The sequence below is a fragment of the Gouania willdenowi genome, chromosome 10, assembly GCF_900634775.1.
Source record: "Gouania willdenowi chromosome 10, fGouWil2.1, whole genome shotgun sequence".
Taxonomy (NCBI): Eukaryota; Metazoa; Chordata; class Actinopteri; order Blenniiformes; family Gobiesocidae; genus Gouania; species Gouania willdenowi.
Genome location: NC_041053.1, coordinates 19,335,212 through 19,347,962, shown reverse-complemented (window position 1 = coordinate 19,347,962; position 12,751 = coordinate 19,335,212). Strand labels below are relative to the sequence as shown.

Genomic DNA, 12,751 nt, shown 5'->3' with positions numbered 1-12,751 from the left:
AACCAGTGCTCGTACAGTGTGGGATGTTGGGAAGAGCAAAACATGCCCACGCACACATGCACACACACACACACACACACACCCAGATTCACAAAGTCGTATCACTCTATAAGTGATAGAGCCAGCGTAGGGAAGGGAAAGCGGTGGGGGGGTGTAGACGAGTGTGGGAGAGAGAGACAGAAGGGAAGGGAGAGGAGATCTGGAGCGAGTCCAGGGGAACTCCAGACTGCTGTTACCCAACGTGCTCTCACTCCACAGGGGCAGCTGCTGCAGAACTCACAGACATGTACAACATCCACTATCTCACTGCCACGGCCGTGTCACCATAGAAACACGCTGACCCTGGTCTTTAAAGTTACAATCCTTAGCTTGATCTCCAGCTGAGCTCAGAGGAGCAGGGTGGAGAAAATCTGCCTATTTATAGCGGCCAATTCAGCTCATTGATCCTGAAAACAATAAGTCCTGCCCTACCACATCCCTGATACATGAACATTAGAGGGACAACTCCTGCGGTGCCCTCAAAATGTTTGTATTTTCTTTAAAAACTATCCAAATGTACAGTTTGCTCAGGTCAGCATGTGTGTCCTCACTGTTTAAGTTTACATCCACATAAACCCAAACCACACTTTGACCATCATGAGTCTGCAGTGCCGTAATTGTCTCTCATTTGGCTTCTGCTTCCAGTTCAACTGAGTTATTGTCAAGGTGCTGGGGAGGAGCATGTAACTGTAGTCCGGGTAAACCCCCGCTCCATTCACCTACTCTTCTATCCAGCTGCTAGTGGTGAGTTCAGTGGAGGCCTCAATACCAACAACACATAGTGCATGTGGTGAGTAGAGCTGCTCCAGAAAAATGCTAAATATGTGAGCCTCCTTTACCTTTTTGTCCCTCACAACAATCCAGACTAATCAGGGCATGTAATATCAATACATTGGATCATCAAGAGCAACAGACTGAAGTTATTTCATGTGATCATTTTTAACACGTGTCAAACTCAAATCTGGCCTTTTAGAGCATCAAATTCAACCCTGCTGGGTAAATTAGAAAGGAGAGAGAAAACATTGAACAAGTTAACCCTGCTATTATCCTTAGAGTCAGTTTGAACCCATTCAATGTTTGTCATTGCTTCATATTTCATGACTTTTCCTAATTTAATGTATACAATTGATAAAGCATAAAATTATCATGATGATATTTTTTTAATGTGCTGAACACATATTGCACACATTGGTGTTTCTCCAGGGTCAATTTGACCCCGAGCTGTTGCATCTGTGTAAAACTTGTATGTGACCCACGTGTGACCTTACATCCCCATTGAGATGATGGTGGCGCTGCATGAAAGGTCATCTCATCACCACAACCAGTAGGGATTCACACTCTTGTGGTCATTAATGTTGACTTTGAGAAGATTTGGATGAAAACTGTTCAAGATAATAAAAAAAATATTTCTAATTTTAAGGTTTGGCCTGATGTTGACGCTAGAGAACAGGTCAATGTTTCATAGTCTAGAGGTTATTTATTTATTCAACAAATAAACAAACCTGACACAAAAACTTGGTCAAAAATGATTTTCAGGAGGGAAATATATATCCCTGGGGTCAGATTGACCCAAAGAGTAAAATGTGTTAGTAATATTTGAGGATAATAGGATGGTTAATTAAAGTAATTCAGTTGTAGATATCTCAGCCCCTCAAAATACACAAATTCAATGAAACTCCACAAAATTCCAGTTTCCCCATCCTTATCACATGATGGCAGTGTTATTTTTTAATGTCAAGTTATTGAAAGAACTCGCAATTCTTCCTAAATTCTGAAATTTTCTTAAAAATATAACACAAAAATGTTCCCAAATTGGTCAGAAAATTAAGGGAATGTAACTGAAGAACCTGCAGGGACTGATGTGTGTCACTTATTGCTTGGACAATTGACATTGTAGGTGCTTTACATACTTCACACATCATCCGTACATGGAAGTGAAAACTAGGGTACAATGATGTTAAAATTGTTAATTTTTCTGCCTAAAATATCTGCAGCCCACTTAAGATTAAACTGGTTTATATTTAACTCCATAACTAAAATGAGTTTGGCACCCCTGATTTGTATTAAATAAATATTTTAAATGATGCAAGCTCAGGTCGTTTGTTCTTCATTTTTCTCTTCAAAAGACCACCGGCACTGATCCGATGTCCGTCTGTCTCGTCTCTGACCATCTGAATTAGTGCAGCACAGCAGCAGCTAACTTTTCTAACTTGACTAGCACAGCTCCAGGTTTACTAGGCTTGCTAATTGGCTTAGGAAGTTTCCTTTGTGGCCGACTACGTCACACAGTAAACTAAACCTCAGCCCAGACATAAGCATATTACCATGGTTAGGTAAAAATAGCTTTGAGTAGTTAAACTGAAACTCAGTGTATGTGCAAGTGAGTATTTTGGGCACCTGTGATCTTGTTATTGGTGTTAAATTTAACTCTGAGGTCCTTGGCGAAGAGTGGAAACAGTGACAGGGACCTGTTTTTGCCACAACACACTTCCTGTGTGCTGCGAGCACTGAGAAAACCACAACGCAGTGACGCAACAACACGAGGGAAAGGAGAGCAGCAGAGAGGTGAGTAAAGTCAGCAATGAGGAAGTTGTGGCTTCATTTTCAAAAAGAAAAATGTTTGACTGAACTGAAGTGGGCACTGTAAGCCAACTGCTGAGCTTCCTGCGTGCGGACTTTCCCCTTTCAGACAACACGGCAGGCAGTGGTGATAAGGTGAGCGTAGAGTGAACCAAAGGTTACTGCTGCTACACTGCCTTACTGTGGAATGATTGCTATGCTTTGCTGCACATAAGGTATTCAAACAAGCACTTAGGCTACACACAAACGCTCAAGTTCTGTTTTATGAATCCGAAGATTCTCGTGCCATTGTAGCAACTCTCACTTCCTGTAGGCTATTGTTTGCCATGTCCTTTGCGTTCGTAGAACACGCAGCATTACCACAACCACAAAAAGGACTTTGTACTGTAGACACAAATGGGCTCTGACATTTCCTGATAAGACAGTGAAAATCCTTGGATTAAGAAACAAGATATCTGGAAATAATGTGTGCTTTCTTACAAGAATTCAAAGGATTCTATGGAGTAAATGTTGTAAATTATTGTGATTGTGGTTTTTATGCTCAAGAAAGATGTGTAACTTGTGTATGTGATTTTTTTTCTTCTTTATTTGTGTCAATAACCCTAAAAAAAATAAAGGAGTGGAGCACTTATTTTTGTCTATTTGTGTGGGAGTGGAAACAGCCTTAGTGTGAGCATTAGTGTATTTGTGTGCGTGTATTTATGAGTGTGATAAACTGTTGAAAATAGCCACATTTATAGTGTGAATTTTTGTCTTTCTAAAGCATCACTGAGAGTCATGAATCATCTCTGCATCACAGACATAACCACAGGAAGTAAACATGGAGAACAGACACAAACACACATACACACACACACGGACACACACACACACACACACACACACACACACACACACACACACACACACACACACACACACACACACACACACACACACACACACACACACGGAAACAGAGAGTGAACGAGTCATAAAGGCCAAGAAGCATCTACTGGAATGAACTAGGGTGGGGGGAATGAAATAACATACAGACACAGCCAATAAACTCGTTGAAAATCTCAAGAGAATATATCCATCACCTTCGTCTGAGGGATAATTCTTCAAATCCATCCTAAGTCCAACAAAGCAGAGAAAGGTTTATCTTCACAGTGAAACGGCTCAAAATCATTCACGTCCAAAGAAATTTGGTCAAGATCCCATCACAACATCCTGACCATTCATTGTGCGTTACCATGGTGACCTCTTGCACACAAAGGATTGCCTGTTTGAAGTCTGTTGTAAGAATGTGAGTATGCTAACAATTATTTGTGCGTGCATGTGTGTGCGTGGGTTAATATCTATCACAGTCGCTGTATATGTGTGTGTTGCATTTATTAAATAAAGTCTATTTTTACAAGAAGACCAAAGGTCTTGCTTCAGCTCTTATCATTCACATATATTTTATCATCACTGTACGTGTGTGTGTGTGTGTGTGTGTGTGTGTGTGTGTGTGTGTGTGTGTGTGTGTGTGTGTGTGTGTGTGTGTGTGTGTGTGTGTGTGTGTGTGTGTGTGTGTGTGTGTGTGTGTGTAAAGGCCATGTTTACTTTTGTTTGCTTAGATTGCACACTATTGTTGCTCATTACTGCTGTTGAATTTGTGCACACACACATGCAAACACACACGCTTAGAATACACTCAGGCCATGGCCACTGAAACAATCATTAACAAGTCCAAAGTGCTTCGTTTGTCCAGACTTCCTCTGCTGGGTTGTTAAATGCAGTGGTAGATCTGATCAGTCGTAAACTGCTCTCAGAACAGTCTTACTGAGCAGCTTTAAATTAAGACTCCAACACAAAGCACATATCAAACCTGAGCTTTATTAAATATCAGGGAATACAGTGGTCAACAGTGGAGCAGCTACAAAGTTTTATATTGTTTGTCATTCAACTCTTTACACATTTTGTGTTGTTAAAATTTCCTTGAGCCCATATATTTACTTACACCACACACCCACAGGGAAGGAGTTGTGTTTCTTCATTGGGGAGAGAAGCACCAGAACAGGGTGGTGAGGGAGTCATTCACAAGAGTGGCCCCAAGGTGACCCCCTGTCGTTGGTCAGGGATTATCGCGTGGCGCTCTGGTCCATCTCGATTGTGTCGATGGGGGTGGTGGGCCTCTGAGGCTGTGGTGGGGGCTTGTGCTGTTCCCCCCCCTGCTCCCGTGTTTTGTACATGTTACTGCACTGGAGGTTGGGGGACCTCGCCTTGGACCAGACACTTGTCTCATAGGGCTGGCTAGACTGGGGAGTTTGATTGGTGGGCCTGGGGCCTGCTGGGGTGGGGCCTCTGTATTCCAAGCACTCTTGGGCATTTGTGGGTGTATTGCTGCCATGCTAGCCTGGCCCCTCTTGGCCTGGGGCCTGGCCTCTGTTAGTGCTTTGTCCTGTCACCTGCCGGCATGGCACTGGTCTCCCCTTGAGGGTGTTTCAACTCCTCAGCTGGGCTGGGGGTGTGGGCGTGAGAGTTTTGGCTGCGATAGATTGGTGGTTGTGCAGTGGGTTTTCCCGGGTGCACCAGGTGGGGGTGTGTCTTGTTCCCTGGCCTCCAATACTAGCTCATACACCCACATGTTGTAAACCTGCATATATGCCTGGACTTTGGGCAATATGCAATGTTATGTAATATAATAAATCAATTGTTTTATTCTTTGCAAGAAAAAGCCTGAACAGCTGTCACAAAACTCCTTGGCCCAGGGCCGGTTCTACGGGGGTTGCAACAGGAGCAATTGCACCAGGCCCAGGCCTGCGGGGGGGCCCTCCTCCCCACTCCTTCCAAAAAATAAAATTCTGAATATCATATTTTTTTTTTGTTTTGTCACTCAGTACAAGAGGCCATTAATGTTGCTCATACTGTTTTTTTCCCCCCATAACGAGTTATTTTCAAAAATGTGTCAAAATGTGTGTCGTCATGTCCCTCCCTCCACCTTTAGTTAGTATTGCCCATGCCGTATGTGCAAGAGAGACTTGAGTCAACGCTTGACATTCAAACCATGACTTGCCAAAACGTCGGTAAATAGATCAAAACTGGGTTGCCAGGAACGGAGAGAGGTAAAACGAAAAGTAGAAAGTACAAAAAAGGAGGCAGAAAATGCTAAAAAGGTTTACGGTTCGTGGTTTAACGTTCGGGCAGCCGCAGAAGAAGAACAAGAAGACACTGTGGATGTCCCTCTGAGTGAAACTCAACACACACATTTACCAAACCCCCTCCTCCCCTCACTCACCTCAGCAGCCACAGCGATATTAAGACAGAGTCGAATGAAGAGTTAGTAAGTAAAAAAAAAAAAGAATAAGGGTTAAATTTGGAAATGGTTTGGCTTCAGTGTCACTGTGCGTGAGTGAGTGTGTGCGCACTGTAGATCCTGAGGCCTCCATGGGTCGATATTGTTATAAACAGAACTCAAAACAACTGGTTACCATCCCACTGCACATTTATTGTAAGCAGGCAGGGAAAGATCAAACACTGCTTATGTTGTTTCAGATGGGACGGTAACAGAAAAGTAACATTAAACTCAGTCCATGCGCTCAGTACAAATCAGGGAGTAAGCAGGTCTGACTCAACTCTGACCTTACGTTACCATGGCTCCCTTAAAGGGACCGTCCTCCGAAGGCCATCATTACAGCGTGTGTGTGTCTGTGTGTGTGTGTGTGTGTGTGTGTGTGTGTGTGTGTGTGTGTTAGCAGTGGAAAGTGTTATATCATACTACTTCTTCTGATAATAGTATCTGATAAATTCACAATTGTCAGTAATAATAAATCAATAATTGATAATTAATTGTAGTAAAAAAAACTGTACAGCACTTTGGTCAGCTGAAGTTGTTTTTAAAATGTGCACAAATGCACATAATTTGTTTTTATAAATGTTGATGTTGTTCTCTAAACTTATGTTAATAAAGGTCTCTGTGTGACATTTGGCATGCGGCTTTAACTGACTTACCTTATTTTAAGGGTTTGCCTCTGAAAAAAAGAAACTAACAGGTACGCTATGCTATAATGATAGGATGAAACCCCAATTACATCACAGAGAAAACATCAATTTAGATTTATCCTCCGCTGTCCCTTCAGAACTCACCACTGCCAAATGTATGAACATTTGTCATGGCTCTCTCTGGCATCTAGACGACAGCTTCACTGGCTATTATTTATATTTAAATGTATTAATTTAAGTTTTCCTGATTATTTAAAACAATATATAATTCCTTTCAGATCGTCATACAGTTTGCGTCATGCTGATCAACCATATCTTGTAGTCCCTAGAGTCAAAAAAGTAGTCGGTAAATTTTCATTCAAATATAAAGCTCCATTTGACTGGAACATTCTCCCATTATCGATCCGCTCTCTAACCTCTCTGTCTCTGTTTAAAAATGCTCTTATCTTCCATCTCCAGAATATCTGTCAGTGTTTTTGATTATAGGCTATGTAACCTAAACCTTTTTTATTCATTTAATCTAATGAAAGTTTTTACTATCATTAGATAGCTACTATTAATGATATCACTATTATTACTTATTTATTTTTGTATAAAATATTTACTGTTTTGAGCAACTGTTAAATGTATACTGTGTGTGTGTGGGTGTGTATGTGTGTGTGTTTATCTATATTTTGTTGTATTTATTATTTTTGAAATATTGAATTTTTGTATTGTCTGCTCTGCTGTATCTGTCATTTTTTGTAAGTTGAGGACCCCCTCGAAAACGAGATGTTCCATCTCAAGGGGCATATCCTCCAATTAAATAAATTTGAAATCAATATGTATTGGGTATTGGCTTTCTGGTTCAATTGTATGCATCAAAGCATCATCTCAAGGCAAGGGCAAAATATTGAGATATATATTGTATAATGTGATATAGTTGATAGCTTGAAAATATAGATAGATGTTATAAAAAAAAAAAAAAAAAAAAGGCCATATCTCCTAGCACTAGTTGGTGGATGTCGCTAGTCAGGGGGGACCTACGCAAGGGTTTTGCTCCCCGGCCTAGAATTACATAGGACCAGCCCTGCCTTGGCCACTAGACTCACTGAGCAGAGTCTGCATGTTTGTGTTAGGCTTTTATAGGTTTTCCTCAGGTACTCTGGCTTCCTCTTGCAATCAAAAATTATATATGGTGTGTTCATATATACATACTGTATAAAATAAAATATTTGTAAACACAAACACACGGAGAGGAGAGTTAGAGCGCTTTCACTTTACTGAGTGGAAAATATGATCTTCTTACCTTAGCAAGTTTAGCTGGAGCAACACGGAAGAGAGGTGTGTGTGTGTGTGTGTGTGTGTGTGTGTGTGTGTGTGTGTGTATTTTAATATTAGGCTATTCTAAAACTGTCAGCATATTCTGTATATCAGCTTTATACAAAGCCCAATGATAAATGTTTTTCCCAGTACAGGAATCAAACCCAGGGCTAAGGCACCTTTAAACCACTTTACTGCCCTAAATAAGTAATATCAAAGATTATTCATGAAAATATATATTAGTGTTTGAATAATTGATTTAGTGATTATATTAATGATTGAATGATACAGTCAATAATCTTTATGATCACATCACTGAACTCATTAATTGTGAAGAATAAAAGTAACAAGAGCAGTATTTCTTTAATAATCAGCTCAGATGTTTGGTAGGTAAAAGCCAATTTTTTTCAATGTTAAATAACTGTATCACAATTAACAGAGCATGTTATATTGTATTCATTTTCATTAAAGTTCACTCCCACTCTTTTTTTTGGTAAAATCCTGACAATTCACCTGTGGATTTCTCTATATGTGAATACCGACGGTGCTGGTTTGACTGCACGATCAGAATGAGCTTATTTAAAGTGATATATACCATCCTAATTATGGACAAATAGCTTTTTTTAAATACTATTTTATGATTAACTTTGCATGTAAGGAGGGAGTGATGACCTAGTGGACCTGTAATTGGAGGATCACCGGATTGGTCTCACCCAGGCCATCACTGTGGGATGTTGAACAAGTTCCTTAACCCTAATCCAACTGCCCCCTGGGCGTCTGCAGCTGGCAGCCCACTGAGGAAAATGGGTAAAAATGCAGAGAAGATTTTCACTATGGTAATCAATAAAGGTTACATTATTACCTGTGTGTGGTTTTAATTCTGAATGCACTGATAAAGAGTGAAAACAGCTGATAAATGGCTGTGAGAAATCAGCATCTTTACTCATGTCTAGAGCTAGTGCCTAAAAATATGTCTTTGCAACAAAAAGAAAATTAATCTTATGGTTTTATCTATCAGAAAACAACTCACAATCTTTATATATACAAAAAGACATTTATATTGTTATTCATAATCAACTATATTTGTCCATCGTCCTAGTGGTCATCCTTCCTGATGTGACAATACTGCGGAAAAATTCCCTCATTCCATACATGCAGCAGATCCATCAGATGTGACCGCAGGGCTGGAACTCTTGCTTTGTCCAGGTGATGGCTACTGGGAAGACAGAGGGCTTGACCTGACTTGGCCCACTCTGTATTACCAACTGAGCCAACTTACCGTCAGCCCGACACTAAACGGCAGTGACACATGCGCCACCTGTCACCGCAACAACCCATGGAAACCTGAGAAAGGATAAGCAAAAAAAAAAAAAAAAGAGGATTTCCAGCCATTAGAGATCAGAAGATCTAAAGTCAGACTTCCAGCCCTCTGATCTCTGTGAAAAAAAAATAGAAATATTTGACCCGGCATTAGCTGTGTGTAAAGGGAAACTATTCAGTTATTTATTTACTGACTTATTTTTTTTGCTGGTGGGCTTCAAGCAGCGCAGAGAAGAGATTTACAGAGACAGCCCATAACAGCTCCCTTGGAAGCAATGACTCAGATATGCAGATGTGTTTACTTCCCCTCTGTTTCCCACCTCATCCAGCACACAAAAGGCAAGGGGGGGATGAAAGTGCCTGATAATGTCTTTAAGTATTTCATTTATATATTTATGCGCTGTTAAAAGACGTCTGTTTAAAAACTAAAACTTAGACAAGCACTTCAAATGGGCTCTTGCCTCTTTTCTTTATTCCTTCCCTCCCATCTGAGGGTATTCATCTTTTGTCTAATGTGTGGTGCTGCTTTCTGTTAGCTTTTCCTGACACCATGCCAGCATAGTCATCTGCAAAGGGACTCATGTAGGGATTAAAACCCATCAACAGTCCCCTTTAACGGAGAGGGATAAAAAAAAAAAAACTCCAGACAGTTTTGGGAAAACTTGTAGAAAGAGAAGCAGATTGTCACCTGACCCTGAGGCAAGGCAGCCCTAAATATAATAAAGAGAAGACAACAGAAGAAGACGAGGCGACACGACACGGGTAATGTGTTTTCTCTGCTGGTGTCGTCTGGCAGATCTGGAATGATTGAGTGCTGATGCCTGCCTGGGCCGCTTCAGAGATGATCGCACAACCCTCCCCACCACCACCCCTCCCCTTTAGCTCATACACACATACATGCCTTCTCTCATCACACACACTGACACATTTGCACAAGCACACGCACATACACACACCTAGAGTTTTGCTGTTGTCGTAGTGACAAAAACATCAAGTCGTATTAACTGTCAGTGTGTCCCCACATCTCTTCATCTCCCTGTTTGGTCGAGGGAATGTATTCAAACTAACACTTTGTTATTGTGTGTGACTGAGTGGATATTTTGTTCTGCACTGCATGTGTATCTTAATTACAACAGGGTTTAGTGAATTACGGAAGGATATGTGACAGACTCAGATTTGCATAATCTCTGATGAATTAAACCTCTGATACAAACATGTAAGCGGAAAATCACACTGTACCACTTTAATAAGAACATATGTAGAAAGGCGGCGGATTGTGGCTGTAATCTGTGGAGTTTACGCACCAAACATCAGCAATAATCTCTCTAATCACGTTGTATTGTGAAATTGTCAGCAGCAGATACAGACAAACAGGTGCCGGTTACAGAGGAAGTTGATTGGCCTGATTCCATGATCCATTTTCCCAAGGCTTCCACACCCATGCAGCTGTCTTCCACCATTTAAGAAGCATGTGTGCGCGCTTGCTCGTCTGTGTGTGTGTTTGGAGCGCATGCTTGCGGTTATGACAAATTTACTCCTTCAAGCTTGCCAATAAACGACACAATGGTCCTCATTGCCAAAGTCAAATACAATCCCAATGATTGTTTTTACAGTGTGTTGTTTTAAAGGTGTATCAATGCTACAGCAGAAATGTTTAGTTTCTTTCAGTCTCTTTTTAATTCATACATATGGAAATGGCCCATATATATGGTAACAAACATGGCCTAGTTATCTTAAAACAAATATGGACCAGTTTTGGTTCAAATATGGCAAGTAAGCTTTCACTAACCTTAAAGTTTATTTTTCTTAAAGTTTTGAAGAAGTCTGACTCTTCTGTCGATGAGCTTCCTTGATCAAAGTGCTATCTTATCGAAGGTTTTTAGGGCTTTTGGCTTTTTTGCATGGCAGCATGTTTTGAACCGATGGGTGACAGCCTCAGCTTGACTTAAGTCTTTTCGAACTCGATTCGTATCTCTTGAAAAACTCTTCATTGGCTCCCTCTCCCTCCTTCTTTCTGTCTCTCTCTCTCTCTCTCTCTCTCTCTCTCTCACCAACCTCTCTCTGAAGCTACAGATCACATAAAAAAAGAAAAAGGAAGGAACATGAATAAAAACTGAAGGCACTTCTCTTAGATATGTCTTTTGATGCTCTTCAGATCTTTGAGGCTTCATCACAAGAAAATGCAGGGTTCCTCCAAGAAACTCCAGGACTAATCTACTATACAAGACTTAAATATGTCACCTAAAAGACTTTACAGTCATTTTCACCTTTTCCATGGTTTTGATCACTTTTATTTGCCTTTTATTTTGACTGGACAGGTAAAAGGGCAGCATTATTTATTAAGGAATTTTCAGTTAATGCTGGGGGGGACAAAGAAAACCAGGGAGAACGTTGTGAAAAAAAAAAAACGCCTTGTTTTGCCTGTCCTTGATCATTTAATTAGATGCTGCTTTGATAAATCCCAGTGAAATGATTTCAACAAAAAGAAGAACTGAAGAAAAAATGTCTACAATTTATATATTATACATTATATGTGTAATTACATAATTTAAAGTCCAATTTAACGTTTAACTCAGTTTTTAAAGGTTGCGAGCCCATTGGCTACATTTTACTTGCCCGTAGAATGTGCAGTTAAAAAACACAAAAAACTTGCAACCCTGAGGCTAATTATTATGGAGTGCTGTGTATCATGTGCATAGAACTAGATTTGCATTTCTTTGCACAATTACAGTTCATTCTGTAATGAAAACATTACAATGCAGAACATGCTACAATATTTGTGAACAATATGATTTTTATGATCTTGTCCTAATTTGGGAAGATTTAGTGACATTTTTATACCATGTTTATCTTTTTGTAATTTAAATGATAGATTAAATGAAGTTTGTGAACATGTAATGACAGACAAAAGAGAATGATTTTTCAATTGATAAAAAGGCTCCAAATTGAGCCTGTTAACACAAAGACTAAACATGAACTTATTATTCAGCTCATTAAAAAATAATAATAATATTTTATTTTTCATATTAACCTTGATAGTTAAACAACTAGACTAAAACCTAATATGTTCCTGTACTTTGTACCTTTAAACAAATAAATAAATAAATAAATAAATAACCCCAATATATTTATCAAATAATGTGATGTTGAGTTCAAAGGAACTATTTATTTTTCTTAGTTTTACATTTGTAGGAATCTGGCCTACCCAATGACAGGACTAATCACACTTTTTACCTTAAAAAGAACAGCAAACACCACCCCCTGTTGGAGAGCAACAGTACTGCTATGTGTGGGTAGCCAGTGGAAATGTGATGAGTGAGCTCGGATCATATTCCCATTTCATGGCCCCAGTGATACTTTAAGATTTGTAGTAATAAATTGCTATTCTTTCACTGTATCATGCTTTATTGTACCTGTTAGGATGAGGGAAGCACTTGCTCTCTATTTTTCTGCTTGTAGTTGCTGTTTCGTGTCCCCTTTTCACTCCCTGTAGACATTGTGTGGCCAACTAAATAAACAACTGACAGCAGAACTGTCTGTAGTG

The 12,751-nt window shown here is 39.9% G+C and overlaps 1 long non-coding RNA gene across 1 annotated transcript; it reads left to right on the top strand.

Annotated features, from left to right (window-relative positions):
* The first annotated feature begins 2,488 nt into the window (after window positions 1-2,488).
* LOC114471348 (uncharacterized) lies at window positions 2,489-11,533 on the top strand. The gene is made up of 3 exons (XR_003674960.1): window positions 2,489-2,604; window positions 2,729-2,754; window positions 11,281-11,533. It is a non-coding gene; the product is annotated as an uncharacterized LOC114471348 (long non-coding RNA).
* The last annotated feature ends 1,218 nt before the right edge of the window (window positions 11,534-12,751 follow it).